Consider the following 13,059-nt stretch of genomic DNA (forward strand, 5'->3'; position numbering starts at 1 on the left):
CAAGATAATGTTAGCATGCAAAGTGTGAGCTCACCTGCCACAAACCAGGCTATGCAGACTCCTAGCAGGTCTCTCAGCTCTGCACTGCTCTCCTCCAGTGGATCTGTGTGTTGCTCGATGCATTATGGAACAGAAGTTACTGCCACTAGCCACAGTCTAACTGCAGGGACGGCTCTTTGTTCTGGAAGTCCTCAGCCTGATCCTAAGCTTGATTGCCCACTCCTAGCAACAACCCTGAGGGCTACCACACTTCCCTGCTCTACCACGCTGCCCCACTGAATCAAGGTCATGTGCACAAGTCAACTGAAACAGCAGTTTTCAGGGAGAACGAAGCCTCCAAGAGAAACAGCACTGCAATAGTTTCCAGGATTGGGCACGGGCAGGGGCAGTTTCTGTACTGAGCACAGAGGGAGGCACTGGTTGACCTAATCCCTTTACCTACCTCTCTCCACACAGCTCTCCAGAGTGGGCCTCTTTTTGCACGGCCTGCTCCAAAGATAAGCACAGCTAGGGCTTGAATTCCACTGATGCATCTATCCACGGGGCATAAGCCAACAAAAAAATGAGAGCTATGGATTACATCTGTTGCTGTGAAGACACCCCTGTTGCAAAATTACTGAAGGGATCTGTCTTTTTACTTGGAAATGGTAACAGAAGAGAAGTTTTCTCCTTTTTCTATAATCACACTGGCCTCACCACCCAGCATAACCTACCTCAAGGGGGTCTCTTTTGAGACAGCCAAGGCAACACACTGAATATCCTGCTGTCTTCATGGAGGGAGGGGGACTCTTCAAGAAATACTGAGGCTTCAGAATGAATACTGGCATGGGAAGTGAAATCCATTTCAGAGCACCTCCAAAAATTGTCTCCCTTCAGCTTTTTCTTGCCAAGGCTCACTAAGATTCCATGCAGTGCTGATATGATATGAAATATAGCACTGTGTAGGAAACAAGCTCATGAGGCTTACTGGAATTACTTAATTCCCATTTTAGCTGTTACGTTACTGTATGGGACCCAGACACATAGACCAGGCATCCGTCCAGCCTGTCCCTGTTCCCACTACAAGTGGTGGAAGAAAATCAAGTTTGTATTATATGATCACAGTCCTTACAGAGAACTGTAAAAAACAGAATAAATTATATTCTCCAACTCAAAATGAGGTAGGACTCCCAGCCCACAGTGAAGAGTATCTGTAGACTATAAGCTCCTTGACTTTTCTTTTGAATAAGGATTTTTTTCAGTTCACTACTCCATCGCTGAAATGCTATTCTAAGCATTCTCTGCATTATTTTGTAGACCATTAGCAATCACCACAAAAAAAAAAAAAAAAAAAAAAAAGACATGGGGGAAACTTTCAGTGATTTAGAAGTGACATACTAGGCTGTGAATTCAACATGCTCTGTCTTCCCCCAGCTCTCCTGAGTGTAGCACCATGGGGCAGCATGTGCAACACAACACACACTGTTCACTCAGACCTCCTTCTGCCTCCGTCTACTGAAAGCAGAAATGCTCTCCAAGGAAAACTGCTTACAACTTTTTTCACAGGTGAATCTACCACATGTGCCCCTATAACTCAATTTCCATGTGGCTTACATTAGCCATGTTTTTGCTCTCCAACTTATTCCATCCAGCTGTTACTACAAGCAACTGAGAGCCAGTTGTGGCTAGACTAAGGCACATAACTTGGGCAAGGCACATCATAGGCTCACCCAACTTGAAGTTTCTTTGGGTGACACTTTAGTAGTGAATATCTAAATTATATTTATTATCTAAATATCTAAAGGCCTCTGTGCTGAGTGCTGTACAAGCACTGAGAGAAACCAACCTTGTATGGATACTGACCCTCCCTGGACCACCATTTTCTGCCTCCTGGCCTTCCAGAAAAAAACAGATCGTAGTCTTCAGGTGCTGCAGGGCAATCTGAGATGAGGGATTTGCTTCCCACAGTCCAGGCCCTTGGCAGTTTTGAATTCAGTCACATACAAGAACAGCCACAGTTTCAGAACACATCACACTGCTTTAATAGCACTTCCTCTCATCGGCTTCCAAGAAAATGTTTGCTGTACCAGCAATTCTTCTGTCCTGCATTTAACCATGAAGTTTCCTACAGTGAACGTCACCATGTCACTCTGTTCCCACAGCCTATACATTTTGCATTTTTTTTCCCTATACTCAAGCCATCAGCATCTTCTGCTTCTTTTAAGACTTGTCTCTAGAAGGACTTGTGAAAGTCAAACCATTTTTTTTTTCTGTGTCACATTCAAGACTTTTTATGTTGGCTACTGTCTCCATCCACTTCGGTACTGAGTTCAGCTACTTCTTACATCTTCAAGGCTGTCACAAGATCCCTCTGAGATCTGACTTATGATATGACACAGTTGATGAACTACAAGTTCCCCAAATTCCTTTACTTTAAAAAGTGATGTTTCAGGAAACAGGCCAGAGGGGAGTCCTGTCTCTTAAGAAGCTGGTGACCCTACCATAAGCCACAGTTGCATCGCATCAAGGGATCTCTTTTCAGGAGCAACTTGCATGAATACTTGCACTTCAACTTGCAACTTACATTTCATAACATAGTTTATGGTTCAGGCAGCTGGCACACTCAAACAAGGGCAGTGAGAGACCAAACCCTGCTCCAGACGACATAGCTGACTTTTATCATGATCTGAGGGGATCACGCTAACTTTGCACCAGCCACTGATTTTTCTTTGTCATCCAAACCTATGCCCATACAGAAAAAACCCCGACCCCCTACACCAGTAACAAATACTGCCAGAGACTATGTGGCTCTGTTCTAGGTCCATTTCCTTCTCTTGTAAAGGTTATTGGGAGGCACTCCTTTTTCAAAATGCATTTCGTTTCCAAAGTTGTACAGAAGTGAAATACTTGTTCTTACATGAAACGTGCAACAACAATGTACAAAATTGGTGGGTAACGGGCAGACACTACCATCCTTATCTTTGAATTTCCATTCTTTTGTGTAGACCCCAAAACCTTACTTTAAAACTGTGGTTTGCTCCCCCCCCCCCCCCGCTTTTCTTTGTGGTTTAACAGATAAAGTCAGAATGGGAGGAGGTTTCACCGCTTTTGCTGCATGTAAAAACATTAAATTATTCTGTTATTCTGAGGCTCACTGATAGTATGAAGACGACAACTGAAGACCAAGGATAGCATTTTCTTGTTCTGCTAGTAACAGAGGGCTTCTTTGGTTGAGTTTTTCAGTTTAGCAAATTCCTGATGCAATTGTCTCGATATGAGCTCTTCAAGTTTTTACCTTCATTTTTTCCCCAAAATAACATTCTCCTTTTCCCTATTCTTTATTTTTGCAAAGAGAGTAATTTCTAAACAACTATTCAGTTTATACTGAAATATACTAGCTCACATGCATTTTCAAATCCTATTTTTCATCTAATTAAAAAGGTGTCCTCGTAGCACATACCAAATAAATATTCTTATAGAGATGTCATATGTAATATATTGACTCTACTACATTCCAAATGAAAATAAAAGCAATTCAAATTTCATAGAATCACAGATTCACAGAATAATTTAGGTTGGAAAGGACCTCTGAGGGCCACCTAGTCCAGCCTCTCCAGTTTGCTCCAAGCATGGCTAACTTCAAAGTTAGATCATGTAAACAAAAAAGCGTTCCAAACACTAACTGCTCATGTAATTGCTTGTTTTACACTGACATTCATGTAATAGTTTTGTAACATTTCTATGATAAGACATAATATCTTGTAGTACAGCAATTATGTTGTTGCCATAAAACGACACAAACACCCTACTCAGATGACGGGCACAGTTAACGATCAATTGGTATAGGTGTGCACTGAGGAGACCCATGATGAATCATCCTGTCCTACAGCTGCAAGGTGGAACTGGCACTGTTAGTTCCACTTGCTGTTCCTACCAAGGAAGAGGAGTAGGTAGCAATAATAAAGACAAGTTGCTGCCATGCATTTCCCCTTGAACAAGTGAGAGGCAAATGTTCTCAGCCTTCTCAGCTAACTGAGATTTAAGGAAGCCCGACTTTCTAAGGTGCAGCTCACAGCACCTATATTATCATTTCCAGCTTGCCAGAATGACAGCTGTCATGTTATGTGATAATATTTGCAACAAACAAGTGGAAGCCTTGTTGCTGCACTGTTAGTTAGCAACAGAATACCATGACACAGCTAATTAATCATGTTGCAAATTTGTCTTAAAGTTTAAAAAAATTATAGCTCTGGCCCATCAGATTAAACAGCAAAGATTCATTCATTTATTCATTTATTGCTGCAATAAAAAAGAACTACTTTCCTAGGCCAGGCAGCAAAAGGAAACTGAATATACTTTTCTTCTGGCCCTGAACTCCTACTAGCTTCACAGGATGAGCCCTAATTTTGAATTTGCTTCCTAGTGCTGTAATTGCTGGAGATGTCACTCAAGATGTATTTTATGTATAGCACATGTTCCTGCCTGGCAGAATTTGGATTATTCATGCCCATATTGCAGTGAATTTCGCAGGCTCTACAAACACACGTCTAAATTGGCAAGCTTTCCAAGGCTTGGTCTTGCATTTTATGCACTTTGCAAGAGAAGGGAAGGTGCCATCTATCAAGTACCCATATTGAGACTTACTGTGATGAGTGACTCATATGAATAATTGATTTAAGAGTCCAGGATATCTCAGACAATTGGTAGTAAGATGTGACCTCTTCCATGTCAATGTTATTGGAAGAAACTAGACAACTCTTACTCTATACAAACTGATACAAAACAACTAATCAGTCTCACCTAAATTGAACTGCATGTACTTCTCAGACCGAGCTCACTACTGCAGGATGCAAATTTCCTTGTGATCAGATGTCAATACCAAAACCTACAAATGGCATCTTTAGGGAAACAGTCTCAGTAGAAAACACATCTACAGATGGCCATGGAAATTTAGGTACATTATTACTCATGGGGGTCTTATTACTCCTAGTGGTCTTATTCAGATGGTGCTGACAGACGTCAGGTGCACAAATGACACAGTGCACGTGAAAAGTTCCAAGATTTCCGTTCATGCCACACCACTTGTCTACACAGAAGACATGAGTCTTGCATGGCTGTCAAGCCTAGACTTTTCCATCACTTAGCATACAAGCACTGAAAGAGCAGAGGAGGAATTACTCATAGATTTCATAAAAAGCAGAATCTATGTTTATGTAATTTTATATGGTTGAAAGATAAACACAGATGTTGCATTTGCAGATATGATATTTATAACACTATTTTATCAATTATGCTGTACTTCAGACATGGAAAAGCATTGTCTTATTTATTTGTCTTAATAGACTGTAGATCAAAAAAGAATTCTTACAGATTTTAAAAGGTTTCTTGACAAAATGTAAATTTTCATACATTTAGTTAGTCAAAATCATGAGACTAGAGAAAAGATTACATAAAAAGTCAACTTTCAGATGACTAAAAATAGTTTGGGTTTTTTAAGCAAAATATTTTTAAGGCTTTTCATGAACACAAAGTATTTTCTGGCTGCGATTTGCACACGGACATCTTGTTTTCCACTACTTTTGTGGTTTAGAAATGCGCTCCAGAGCAAACTGGAGAAACTCCTTGCTAACAGATCATATTGCAGAGGTAAGGCACTCTGCTTTTACAACTGCAGTCATCTGGTTTTCAGATATCAGGTGGGAGCAGGAGAGCAATTTTGGGGCCACTTTGCTTCTGGTGGGAAAATTTAATTAAGAGAAAGTATGATTTCCTAGGGTTTGTGTCTTCTTCTGATAATTCATACATACGTGCACTTACAGAACCATAAAAGACCTCCAGTGGTCATCTATTCCACCTCTCTGGCTGAGGCAGGACAACCAGTACCTCTGCCAGGCAGCTGTTTGACTAGCCTTCCTAAAAACCTCCAGTGATGGAGATTCCACCACCTCCTCAGTCGCCCTGTATCATGAAGAATTGAAAAAAGCCTTAATGTCCACCATAGAATGAAATGAATTCTACACTGGAAATGTCTATAAAGGGAGATCTGTCTGATTAGCTGAGATACTGACATTTATTGCTGATGTCAGGTTTTTGGCTGGATAGAAGCCATTCTATCCTTCCCACAGAACTGAAATAAATTCAAATCAAATCACGCTGTGATGCCCAGCATGACTGGCACGCTGCTAATCAGCTTCCTTCCCGTTTTAACATGAAGGTTGTCAGGCTTACTTCTCTGATTCTTAACATGATACCAAGCTTTGCTTCTTTCTTTCCTGGATTCCTCTATCTTATTTTTAGCTCATTCTTTTCCTTTATATGCTAAAATCCTTTTAAGCAGTGAAGGAACTTGCTTTTCATGCTACTGTTCTGTGTTCTGAAACACACTGAAAACCACATTTTTGGGCAGCAATATTTTCTTTGTCCCAGCTGTGACAGGAAAACATCATCATTCATAGTCTTTGATGCTTATCCTTCGTGTGATCTATTTTATTTATTTTGTATTTAATTCATGTCTACAATAACCATGGACAGTTTTTCCTGTTGTTTTCCTGACTCCCCACTGCAGTCAACCCTTTGGGAATTTTACATGAGTCATTTAGCAATGTGTGCTAGTAGAACAGCATAGTTACACTGTATGAATTAATTTTCATCTTTGGGAGTAAGAAAGAATGTAAGCGTTGATTCTCTTTCAACTTGAAGCTTCAAATCAGCTGGCTGAAACCTCACTGCTGCAGGATGGTATGATATTATGTCACGAATCACAGGACTCTGTTATGAACTTAGTGAGTGACATATGCCGTTAGCATTCATCACACCTAAGGTATATTCCAATAAAACTCCCCTGCACAGTCTCCCCAGTCTTTGCCCACGTTATCCCAGGAGATCAGATTCAGCACTGATAAAATCCACTAATATAGGCTTCTTACTTTACAAATGGGTTTGCCTTGATATCTTAGAAGAAAGAGAAGGAAACCTCCCTGCTTAAAATGTGCCAGTAAAGAAGAAAAATGAAGTTTGCCAGTTGTAGTGGAAGAGATCTGATGCTCTGGGAACCCTGCTTTCCCCACAGATCCTCTGATGAGTGCATTTTTTCCTCTCAGTTTCCATACTTTAAAATTTCCTTTCTAAGATCAAGCTGAACTTTTTTTGCCAGAGGAAAGGGAACTTCCAGGGTAGATTCTCTCCAGAGCTGCATGACATTTACCACAGAAAGCTTACCCAGAAGTAAGATGCAAAAGGCCCAAATCACCTTACTGCTACTAGTACTGAATAAAAGACCTGCTCACTTTTTTATTGCATTCCCCCAAGCAGCCTCTGGCAGAAATGCTCAAGAGATCTCCTGACAGATGGAGACTACAGTTGTCTTCCTTAGCAAGAACAAGGGTGTATGGCTTGCACTTTGATAATCCTACCTTCTACCCACATTTCACCCTTCTGTCTTTTCTTCTTTCTGCTGACTGTTGCCTTGACAATCCCTCCTATTTACATGTTGCCTCAATGACTTAACCTTTCAGTTGGTCAAGAATATCCTTCTCAACAAATCTAGACCTAATCAAACACGTCTACATGCATTGCGCCCACTTTATGCAAAAGCTTTATGCAGGCCTTAAGACTTTTCAGGAGGAAAAGTAGCTGACTGAAGAAGGAACCCAGGTTTTCAACTTGTGCATCCTCCTTCTTATGAAGCTTTACACCAGAGTACTGCTTCACAATGTTCCTAGAGCAAACCTTACAGCATAGCCTTCACCTACCAAGATTAGACATAGGAGATGATTCCTGGAGACACTGAGATAATGCTTGGGTCTGTGGGGAAAGGAATGTGAGGGAGCTGGACTGACCTTGAGACAGAAGTCACAACAAGCTTGACAGTAAAGCCAGCAAGCGGTTCCACAAAGCAACCTGCTGCTATTGCCTACTTTTCGTCTTTTGGGTCCCTTTCTCTCCTTGATCGACAAAGAAAGCAGCAAGTGAGGTGCTCAAGGTGAACTCAAAAGTCAAGTTCAGGGAGGAAAACTGGTAAAGAAAGCAGAGACCGAGATGCTCAGCTATGACAGAGGGAAGGCAGAAAGGAGGTCCCGGACCCTGCCCCAGGGACATGCCCCTCCAGTGAGGGACACCATGCCAGCAGAGAGGGAGCACAGCCATGGACTCTAGCCCTGCATTTCACCTGTGGGACGAGTCTAGCCTCACCAGTTGGGAACCATTACTCGAGAGGTTTTTAGTTCCCTTAAATACCCATTGTCAGGCCAGTGCCCAGGACTGGCATTCCAACCAGCCAGTCTGTCTAATCCCCTTCAAAATCCATGCTGTTTTTGCCCTCGGCAACAGCAAATGCCAGAGACAGCAGTCCGGACAGAAGAAATGGAACATTCTTTCTTAACTCTGCTTCTGCCTGTGTTTTCAATCCCACAAAAAATGTATAAGACAAGAGCTGGCATTTCCCTCAACAATTTTACTGGTTAGTGTTTAAATTACAGCAATGCTTTTGCTTACGTACAAACATCAGCTTCTGTTCCAAAAGGAGTGTTTAGTTTAGAAGTCATTCTGTGTGTTTAGATTGCCAGATAGGCTAATGAGGGCATTTTTACCATCTTCTGGGGACTGGATCCAGTGACTCTAAGGCTGCAGCCTCGCAGTGCTCTGTCATACCCCTGTGGGGTCAGATCCATGCTGTCATCCCAAGAGGCCTTAGGAGCTGTCATCTTCTCTCACCTGCAGTCCTGAAGTGAACAGAGTCCTAATGAATCAATACAGAACTGATTAATGGGTGTCAGGAAATATCCTTCTAGTGTCTCTTGGAAGCTTGCAAAGTTAGGAACTCAATGGGGAAAAAAGTAAAATCCTCTCCAAAGCAGAGGAGGCCATGGAAGAGCATCTTTCAAAGATATTATAGCTGACAAGAGATTTCCGCTTTTCCCCCATGCTTGGTACAACCAAATTTCTTGGTTTAGAACATTTTTCAGGAAAAATACCTCCAAAAGCCTTAAGGATTGCAAAACCATGCTCTGACCTATTGCACTTGGCAAAAACTAATTACACTTTGTTGTAGTAAAACTGTTCCACTTTTTCCCTCACTTGTCCGTGATCAGACCTTAAGCTAATTTGCTGTTTCAGACTGCCCAACTGCCAAAATAAAGGAAGGTGGACTCTTCCCTCCTCCGCAGCCAACATGTGCTCTTCTTTTGATCATAAGGCTTCAGGCTGCCTTATTTTACCAGTCCTACACTTTCTCACAGGGTATTTCAAGGCCTTATCCTTGCACTCTGTCCCGACAAATGCCTTGTTCTTGCTTTTGATGTTCTACATCTCTCCCATTCGGCTGCTTCTCATCAGGTCAACCCCTGGCACTTGTATTCACAGCATGGGTCTCAATGAACCTTTAGCTTGCTTCTTGCATGGCTGCCTTTGCATTCATTCCCTGCCAGACTGGATGTGTTATACCTTTGCTTAAACCACTTTCTCCTTTTTCACAGCGACACCTACAAGGACTGACTCACAGTAACATATGTACGCATATTTAGTATCTAAAGATAAGAGACCTGTTCGAACACAGCACGCATACCTCAGCAGCACGACTCTCTTGCTGCAACCTCGTGGTGTTGTGTCACACCCTCGTGTTGTCAGAACCACTGGAGATCGTGCACTCCTTGGGGCAGGGAATATGTCATTTTGCTCCGTGCTGCACGGAGCCTAGCGAACTTAGGCACGGTGCAACGGCAATTAATGGTATCCACTGAAGATCTGTGCTGCTGCAGACAGCTACCACCTCCGCCTGCTGCAAGGCAGCTCCGACGGGCGTTAGGCCGGGTGCAGGGCTGCGACAGCGCAGGGCTGGGCAAGCCCGAGGCCAGGACGGCGGCCCGTTGCGCGTCGCCCCAGGCAAGCCGCCGCCAGCCTGCCCCAGCCCTGGCGCTGGTGGCCCAGGCAGCCTGGCAAGGGACGGGGCTGCCATCGCCCCGCCGCACCGCACGACCCTGCTGCGGGCCAAGCTGGACAGCCACGGCCCAGGTACCGGTTGTCCTGGGCACACTCCACCAACGTAACATACTACGTCAACTTGGGGGGGAAGGAAGGAAAAAAAAGAGGAGAAAAATCCCCAAAGAGGAACTAGGCAGAAGCACATGTTCCTCTCACTGCCGTGCCCCGGCCCGGCCTGGCCAGGCCTTCCGCGGCCGGGGAGGGCGCCGCGCCTGGGGGCGGCGACCCCGGACCCCGCCGCCGCGGGCGGTAGCGGCGGGCAGCCCAGCCCCGCCAGGGGCCGCCACCCCCGCGGGCCGCACCGCGGCGAGCCCCGGGCGCGGCGGGGGGCGGGCGGCGGCGGGCCCCGCCCCTCGGCCGCCGTCAGTCAGCGGGCGGGGCGGGGCGGGGCGGGGCGGAGGCGGCGCGGGTTGGCGGAGGCGCCGGGGGGCGGGGCGGGGGCAGCGCCGGCGGCGGGCACGGCGCCGCCGAGGCACTGGGGCGGCGAGCGCGGCCGGGGGAAGCGGGGCCCGGGCGCGCGGCGGGACGGACGCGCGGCGGCGAGCGGGGCGACGCGGCGGCGGCTGTCCGGCGGCGGGAGGGAGACTGGCGGCGGTGGCGCCGCCGCCGCCGCTGCTGAGGTAAAGCGAGTGCCGCCGCGGCCGCTTCGCCTGGCGCTGCCCCGCAGGCGGCCGCCGGGGCAGGGCTGCAGGGCAGGGCAGGGCAGGCCAGGGCGGTGCGGGGCCGTGCGGCCGTCCGGGACCTGGGCACCGGCCGCCCCTGCGGGGTGACAGGCCGAGCGGGAGCGCCGCCGCCCTGTGCAACTTTTTCCCCCGTCCGGGGCCCGCTGTGGCGCCCCCGAGCCCTCCGGCGCTGCAGGCCCGGGCGGGCCGCCCGCTGCGGCCGGCGCCGAGCCCCGGGGGCGGCGGAGCTTCTCCCCCCGCGGCCGGGGGCGGCCCGGCCCGGCGCTTCCTGGTCGGGCAGGGAGAGCGGCGCGCCGTGCCGGGGGCGAGGCCCGGCGGCCGCGGGGCTGCCCGGGAGCCCCGGCCCCGGCGTGCGGCGTGGGGGGCCGGGCTGGAGCCCCCGCCCGGCTGGCGTCCCGCGGCGGCGGAAGGGGCGTCCGTAGGAAGCGCCGAGGCGGCCGGCGCCGGGGGGAGCGGGCGGCGCGGCGCCGAGCCTGCCTGTCCCCGGGTCGCCGCCGAGGGCTGTCCCGGCGGCTCCGCCACCGTCCCCGGGCCGGGGAGCGCCGTCTCCGCGCAGCCCTGCCCCGGCGGTGGAGGGGCTGCGCCCCGCGAGCGGGGCCGGGGCGCGGGGACCGAGCTCCGGCCTCCCGAGAGCGGCGGCTCTGCGGCGGGCACCGCCGCCCGGGTGCGTGTCGGTGCAGGACTCCCGGAGGGGTCAACTTGCCGGCCTCTTAACAAGGTGGAAACTCAGTTTGTACTGTCTTCCTAGGTTTTCTAATTGTTATTGTCATTTTGATGATTTTTCTGAAGTGGTCTTGATGCTCCCTTGCTGCCTTCTGTAGCTTTGCAACCCGTATAAAGTCTTTGAGATGTTTCAGAACGAGACGTGCTTTACAGTGTCCACAGCGAAGTGAACGTACTTCTTCCGTGTGTACGTATTTGAACGTGTTTGGTGGACAAATCTCCACAGGCTCAGAATCACTCTTTCAAAGACTGGAAGTGGTGTAAAGGTACTATAAGTATGCATCTCCTTTTTCGTGATGTATCATGGACCTCGCTTTCTTGCAGAAAATAGTGTTCCGAAGTGGTAATTGCCTTGGTCCATCTCCGTTTGGAGAGCGGCAGCATCGTACTTCAGAGAGAACTGCAGTTTGAGTTACAGGTGTGTAGACACCTAGTGGGGAGAAGAGTCAGTCTCGAAGCAAATTCCCCGCTTACACTTCAGTGCCTCCCTGAGTACGTTAGTCTGCTCTTCTATTGACGAAGCTTGTAATTGCAGTGGAAGGGAAGTTCGTGTTAGGCACTGTTTCCCTAGGGATTTTTGGAATAAGTATGAGAGAGATGGCAGTGTGAGGAGATACGATTATTAAATGTGTTAATATGAAGGCAAAGAAAACTTTTGCTGTCTTGTATAGGGGTGCCATATCAGTAACGCGCACGCACCCCTCTGGCTGGGCTGGTAGTACCATGGATTCACAGAGCAGAATTTTTTATTCTCAGTCGCCAAAGGAATGCTAGCTAGTGTGGGAGGAAATGCTTGGGTACCAGTGGAGTGGGAGCCAGACATCATTTTTAATAGGGGTAGAAGGGGCAAGTGGAGGGGAAGCTTTCATGTTCCCTTCCTTTTCCATTTAAATTTACAAGAATCTCTTGCATCTTTCTGTTGAACTTTAAATTTTGTAACTCGTGAAATGCCCAACATAAACCATTCTGCGGAGAGACCAGAATTCTGCTTAACTCGGGAATCTTGCATTGGGATCAAGCTCTTAGACAGTAAATAAAAAACAAATGAGCATTTGATTTTCTTACAATACTTCTTCCTCCTTTTCCATTCCACCAGCCAAATGGAAATCCAGCAGTACATCATCTCAAATATAACAATGTTTCTTGCCTAAAGTGTTTGGTTTGTTTTTTTCCCTCTACTTAAGATGGTCTCCAAGCTATTTATTTTAAGACTCATCAGCTTAAGTCAGTTTGAGTCAAAATGTCTGAGTGTAGAGACCATGTATCTTCACTTGGGGTAAAGGGAATTTGTTTGTATAGGATCTTAACAGAGCAGTAAGTAAAGAACTGTCAAAGAGGGCTCTTTGGAGTTGCTGCAGTGTTACCAGGCTGGTGTGGAGAACCAGTGTCTGTCCTGGCATTGGGGGTGCTGCAGGGTTCTTGGAGTCTGAGTCTTCCTCCCTCCCCAAACCTGACAGATAGTGAGAATAGAAGAAGGCATAAATCCAAGAAATTCAGCGTGGCTCACCCACAGGAGTGGCTCCAGGTACACGAACCATAGATCAGTCAGGAGATGGAATGCTGGGGGCCCTGTGCCCAGGGCAATGCTGAGGAGTGAGTATGAATTGGTGCTGCAGCTCTGAGCCCCAGGGAAACTGGATTTGGGGAAACTTTGCTACCATAACTGCACTGAGTTGTTCTAACATGCAAGTAAATC

The 13,059-nt window shown here is 47.2% G+C and overlaps 1 protein-coding gene across 3 annotated transcripts in view; it reads left to right on the forward strand.

Moving 5' to 3' along the window:
• The first annotated feature begins 10,445 nt into the window (after positions 1–10,445).
• Positions 10,446–13,059, forward strand: part of PIK3R1 (phosphoinositide-3-kinase regulatory subunit 1) — a 61,282-nt gene continuing 58,668 nt past the window's right edge. Inside the window, exon 1 of one of the 3 annotated variants that reach the window (XM_082335911.1) lies at positions 10,446–10,577. The gene's annotated coding sequence lies outside the window, so the exon portion shown is untranslated. Of the gene's footprint in view, positions 10,587–11,762; positions 11,782–13,059 lie in introns of those variants that run through there. The other 2 variants (XM_082335913.1, XM_082335912.1) reach the window with 2 other exon arrangements.

The sequence above is a fragment of the Platalea leucorodia genome (assembly GCF_965183815.1).
Source record: "Platalea leucorodia genome assembly, chromosome: Z".
In the NCBI taxonomy this organism is placed as follows: Eukaryota; Metazoa; Chordata; class Aves; order Pelecaniformes; family Threskiornithidae; genus Platalea; species Platalea leucorodia.